Source organism: Gopherus flavomarginatus, chromosome 9, assembly GCF_025201925.1.
Source record: "Gopherus flavomarginatus isolate rGopFla2 chromosome 9, rGopFla2.mat.asm, whole genome shotgun sequence".
Lineage (NCBI taxonomy): Eukaryota > Metazoa > Chordata > Testudines > Testudinidae > Gopherus > Gopherus flavomarginatus.
The window spans coordinates 80,837,654-80,843,653 of NC_066625.1; the positions used below are offsets into that span (position 1 = coordinate 80,837,654).

A 6,000-nucleotide genomic window follows, 5' to 3' on the forward strand; every position below is an offset into this window, starting at 1 on the left:
GCATCTGAGAGCATCCATGACTTTTATTTGTCTGCAGGGAGAGCAGACATTTTGTTCTGAGGGTTGCTGTGATCAGTTACAAAAGAGAAGCACATGCTGTGCTCTCTCTCTTGCTTTTGAGACTTTACTTTGGTTCTTTTTGGTTATTTTCCTTAGTCTTAAATCAAAAAGCCCTTTTAAATTGAAAGAATGTGATAAACTCAGGGCCGGCTCCAGCTTTTTTGCCACCCCAAATGGTGGGGGTAAAAAAACGAAAAGAAAAACCAGATTGAGCTGCTGCCAAAGTGGAAGACAGGGAGTGAAGGACCTGCAGCCGAATTGCCGCCAAAGACTGAAGCGGACCAATTGAGCTGCCGCCAAAGTGCCACTGCCAACCCGGATGTGCCGCCCCAACAACGGATGGACTGCTGCCCCTTTCTATTGGCCGCCCCAGGCACCTGCTTCCTTCACTGGTGCCTGGAACTGGCTCTGGATAAATTTTTTGTGTATGGAGAAACGTAGCGGAATTTACTGCAAGACCTGAGCTCAGTCTCTTGCCTCTAGGATCTGAGTTCAGATCTTGAATTCAGCCCTTCATGGTGAGAGGGAGAGGGACCGGCTGGTATGTACTTCTTTGATGGCCCCATCCCATGCTACGTAATTTAAGTAGTAAAGTTGCTAGACAGTATCAATGCAAAGAAAACATTCTGAGTGCATCACTGATGCCCATGCTGTTGTCTAGTGTTGGCTGACAGACAAACTAAAACAAGAGCAGAACTTCTCCTTTCATCTCAACAGGATGACACTTTATAATGAATTGGCAGTGAAATATTTAACAATTGTTTTTAGCAAAAACATCCAGCTACTTTGGGATTGTGGGTGGGACCTGAGTGACACCTTCCCCATCTCCTTTTCCCCTCTGACACCTCAGAATAAGGGTTCAGGTCCTTGCTCTCCAGGGCTAGCAAGGGTGTGGAGCAGTGTAGGGACAGATAGTTTAGCTCCTTGTTGTGTGACCCACTGCTCTTGGGTATCCTTTGCTAGCCAATGTCACAACACTGTGACAAGCACTGATGTAATGGCATGACATCCTGACACATGGCGCAGGTGACCAAAAATTACAGGTAGAAATAACTGGGGTACCACATGGGAGTGTATTTTCCATTTTCCTGTGCCCTATCTGGACTTTATTCAGATTTAATTGCTCAGACAGTTTGCCTGCCCCTTATTTCTTTGATGCTTGATGTTGTCTTCATGTCTGGCTTGATTTCTGATTCAGATTTCTAACCACCCTGATCGGGGCAAGGTATCAGATTTTTAACCATCTTGGTTGGGACAGGATGTTTGTTGGTTACAGGATTCTGGGTAGAGCCAATCTTTGTAATGAGTAGTGCAAGCTTGTAGAGGCGGTTTCTACAGAGTCCTGTCTGCTGGGACCTTGTTCTCCGATCACTGCATCCAGTGAGGACACAGTGCTCCACTGGCCAACAAAGCGAGCAGACCAAGGCTGTCTCATGAACACTGAAGACTCTTGAGTGGGACTGAAATGAAAAGAATTGTGTGCAAACCTAAAATCTCTTTCCCAATGTAAGCCATTACGGGGATGTTGGAAACGCTCTGGAAAGCACAGTTCTAGCAGATGAGATCTCCGGCCTTGGCACGCATGGTTGTTTCACCAGTGGCAGGCCAAGAAAGGACATTTGGCTGTCAACAGCAAACTCATATTCGCCTCTAGCCAACCTTTATGTGCAGCTGGAGAGTGTTGACCTGGGCTTGGGTGCCTTTCCCGCTCACCCCGCGCACCTGTTGAAGAAACCCAGGTATTTCTTCACAATAGTTTCATCCCTCCAGAGCCCTCTCTCTAGTATGTAGTTTAAGTTTCCCCACCCTGCTGATTCGTAAAAAAGCCAGACTCTTCCTGGCTTCTTCCAGTAATCCAAGGAGTAAACATATCATTCCAGCAGATGTTCCATCATTGGGGCATCTGGAAACAAAGCCTATTGGATGCATCCGCAGAAAGTCCTCGGACTGAATGGACATGGACTCTGAGATCTCTTCTCAATCTCGGATGTCTGGCTCCATGGGCAACAAGGGGAAGCCTGCACTGCCAATACTGTACCTGTTCTGTGCATCAGTGTCGAACATCATTCTCCTTGATCGCCAGTACAGTGCCTTTCACCAGGACTGAAAAAAAGCAACAGCACTGGCAAGTCCAGTCTTTGTCTATAAACAGCCTGTGGTCTCTGATAATTACCTTACGCAGAGTTTAGAGGAAAGCTGATTTACTGTGTAACTTTTGGCCAGTCATTAAAGCATCCTGTGCCTCAGTTTCCCCATTTGTTTACCTTCCAGGAGGGATAAGAGGCTAGATTTAATCCATCCATGTTTGCAAAGGGCCTTGAGCTCCTCAGATGGAGGGTGTGTCATAAACAGATAGTTAAGGTTTAATGTCTCTCTTACCTGTAAAGGGTTAACAAACAGTAAACCAAAAACACCTGACCAGAGGACCAATCAGGAAACAAGATACTTTAAAATCTCGGTGGAGGGAAGCCTTTGTTTGTGTTTTTTGGGTTTTGCTTTGTTCTCTCTGGATTCTGAGAGGGACCAGACATGTAAGCCGATTCCTCCAATCTTTCTGAAAAAAATCTTTTCTGTTCTAATTTTAGTAAGTACCAGGAAAAGGTGAGTTTAGTCTTTTGATTGTTTTCTGTATTTGCAAATGTGTAGTTTGCTGGGAGTATTTTAAATAGTAGTTTGCTGGGGGGAGGCTTCTCTCTAGTGTCTATAAGCTGAAAGACCCTGTAACTTTTACCATCTAAATTACAGAGACAACTTTTACTTTTTTTTCTTTCTTTTTATTAAAAGTTTTGCTTTTTAAGACCTGTTTAATTTTTTCCCCTTGTTGAGGCTCAAAGGAATTGAGTCTGTACTTACCAGGAAATTGGTGAGAGACAGAGAGAGAGAAGGGAGAGGGGAAAGGTGGAATCCCTTTGTTTAGATTCACGGAGCTTGAATCTGTCAATCTCTCCAGGATAGCCCAGGGAGGGAACGCCTGGGAGGGGGAGAGAAGAAGGGGAAAAAAAACTGATTTCTCTGTGTTGTAATTCAAGGAGTTTGAATCACGGTGATCTCCTAGCGCACCCAGGGTGGGAAAGATCAGGGAGGAAGAAAGGAGAAGGGGTGGAAATGGTTTATTCCCCTTTGTTGTAAGACTCAAGGAATTTGGGTCTTGGGGTCCCCAGGGGAGGTTTTTGGGGGGACCAGAGTGCCCCAAAACACTATACTTTTGGGTGGTGGCAGCGTATCAAATCTAAGCAGGTAATTAAGCTTAGAGGAATTCATGCTGGTACCCCAACTTTTGGACTTTAAGGTTCAGATTGGGGAATTATACCATGACAGGGTGTTATATAAATGCAAAGGTATTATAAGTGCATTGCTGAGGAACAACTAAACCTGACATTCTTCTGTGCAAATAGGAGCGAGATTTGACACCAAAGTGCCTCAGTGAACTCTTTGCTCTGTAAATAATCACCAAATCAATTGCACATTGTAAACTTCTAGGGATCAGTAAGCCCAGACTTCCTCCTGCAGCTGATGTAGTGTGACCCAGGGGGCAAATCCTGCTATCCATTCACTAGTGTGAATTCAGCTGCCCTGTGTCTCATTCATAGAGCATTTATCCTTGCAGTCATTGCTTTGCTTCCTGTGATGGAGATATATGGTCAAGTTCAGCTTTCTAGGAAGTGATGTAAAGCTCTTAGAGGCATCTGCCCTGTTAACAGATTTATTCGCTTTATTTTTTCATATTTTATTTTCATTTTTTTTCTACATTTGCCAAGGAATTGATTGGCATGAACTGAGAGCTGGTGACGTGCCAGATGCATAGGCTGGGGACAGCTTGGTGTCAGAGCCTGCAGATCACACCAGCAAAAGCACAGCCTGCAAGCTACACAGGTGACTCAGTGCTAATCTGGAAGGGGCCCCATGGCCCCTCCTGCCCACGGCCGGTACATTAACAATGCCAGTTGTAGTGGCTGGTTTGTGAAGTGGATACATGTTCACTAGAAACTGGACTGAGATCCGCTGACTGGATGTTCATAGCTCCCCAAGGGCTAACTCACCTGGCTGGCACTTGTTTGTCTGCATCTATGTGTTACTACCTTATTCGTTCCTTTTTTTCTTTCCTTCAGTTTCTTGAACAATGCTAGACCAAGAGGCTTGCTTTTCTACCCCCAGGAGGTAGTTTAGAGCAGCACTGAGATAACAGGGCTCATTCTTCTCAAGAGGAAAAAATCCACCCAATTCCTCCTCCATGGGGCATTTGCAAATAGGCCGAGGACTCCAACCTCCCAAGCTTGCCTTCTGCCTTAATTTTCTTCCTTAAATTTCTCAAGTATCCTCCTTCTCTTCCTCACACACTGATTCAGGCTGGAGTGGGGAGAATGGTCCAGTAGTTAGGGCATTAACCTAGGATCAAATTTTCATGGCTTGGATGAAACACAGATCTGACCAGCCGATTCCATCTCAAGCCCCGAATTGGGATTTGCTGTTGCTAATCCCAAACCATGGTCCCATTTCTCCACATATCACTTAATTCAGGGTTTCTTAAACAAGTGTTGCCACTTGTGTAGGAAAAGCCTCTGGCGGACTGGGCTGGTTTGTTTACCTGCCCCAGGTCCAGCCGATCATAGCTCCTACTGGCTGTGGTTCACTGCTCTGGGGAAATGGGAGATACTGGAAGTGGCGTGGGCCAAGGGATGTACTGGCCGCCGCTTCCAGCAACTTCCATTGGCCCAGAGCAGTGAACTGCGGCCAGTGGGAGCTGCGATCGGCTGCACCTGGGGCAGGTGAACAAACCAGCCCGGCCCGCCAGGGGCTTTCCCTACACAAATGGCGACCCTTGTTTGAGAAACCCTGACTTAATTCCATCTTGCTATATGACCTTCAATGTCCTACAATATGATGCTGGAGGTGACATGTTCAGAAGTTTACTGTATGTTCAGGTCTGATTTGTATTATATGCCGTCCATGTAGCAGAATGCCATGGTGTATTTAGCAATGTAACCTGTTGTGTCTTTGTATTGCACCTATAAGGACTCTCCTTTTCCCATGGACAGGTAGCCATTTTGTCCTCCAATCTCAGCGCAGCTTGCTGGAGAAGACACTCACACTGCGTCCTCTTGTGGGGACTTGGCAGTTGTTCTTAATTTAAAATAAAGGGCATCCTGCATGAAAGCTGCTCGTTGCTGAGTATGGAGAAACAAAGAAAATACCACAAACTAATTCATCAAGACATTATAAGATATTGATTTCCTTTCTTACTGTACTACATGAATGATTTATAAATAATTAGATCGTATGATGGGTATGAAATAAATTACAATTAGTTACTTTTCCTGGGGTAGGGAGAAAGAGCCCAGCAAGATGCCCTCCCCCAAACCTGTAAGGAGAATAAGTCTAAGGCAACAATTTAAGTGTTGAAAGCAGACCTGGCCTTTCACGGAATATAATAAGTCCTCCTGAGTGAGTCACAGCTGAAAAGAGAGAACCTCATAGGCTATAAAACAAGTAAGGGAGAGATAATCAGATCACATCAGCTGCTACTGACTGCATCCCACAAATATGCATAATTATACAACCAATTTGCTTACGTGACTTAACACTTATGGTATCCCTTGGGAGGCACAAAACTCGTCCCGGATGCATAGTGGGAACGATTGTGCAAATCATCACAGGGCCAGTGGATGCTAACTTGATTTAAAGCTTCATTGAACTATGGGCAGTTGCTGCAACTGGTCAGTCCCAGGGATGGCAGCGACCACTGTGACCTGTGTTTTCCTCACCCATGCTATCTTACAGCTGAAACCAAGCTAGAGAAAACTCCCACTGCTAGGGATGGGGAAGAGAACAGGCAAATCTAGAAGTTGCATTTTGTTGCTAAAAATGCTCAAACTCACTCTAATATAGGTCATAAATTCATTCCTGTGTTAGCAAATCCTGGGTATATTATCATCAAAATAT

General features: G+C 45.1%; 1 protein-coding gene across 1 annotated transcript in view; it reads right to left on the minus strand.

Annotated features, from left to right (window-relative positions):
* The window catches only part of LOC127058035 (F-actin-capping protein subunit alpha-2-like), a 348,126-nt gene extending 345,565 nt beyond the window's left edge, over positions 1-2,561 (minus strand). Inside the window, exon 1 of the mRNA XM_050967418.1 lies at positions 2,440-2,561. The gene's annotated coding sequence lies outside the window, so the exon portion shown is untranslated. The remainder of the gene's footprint in view (positions 1-2,439) is intronic.
* Positions 2,562-6,000: the final 3,439 nt, after the last annotated feature.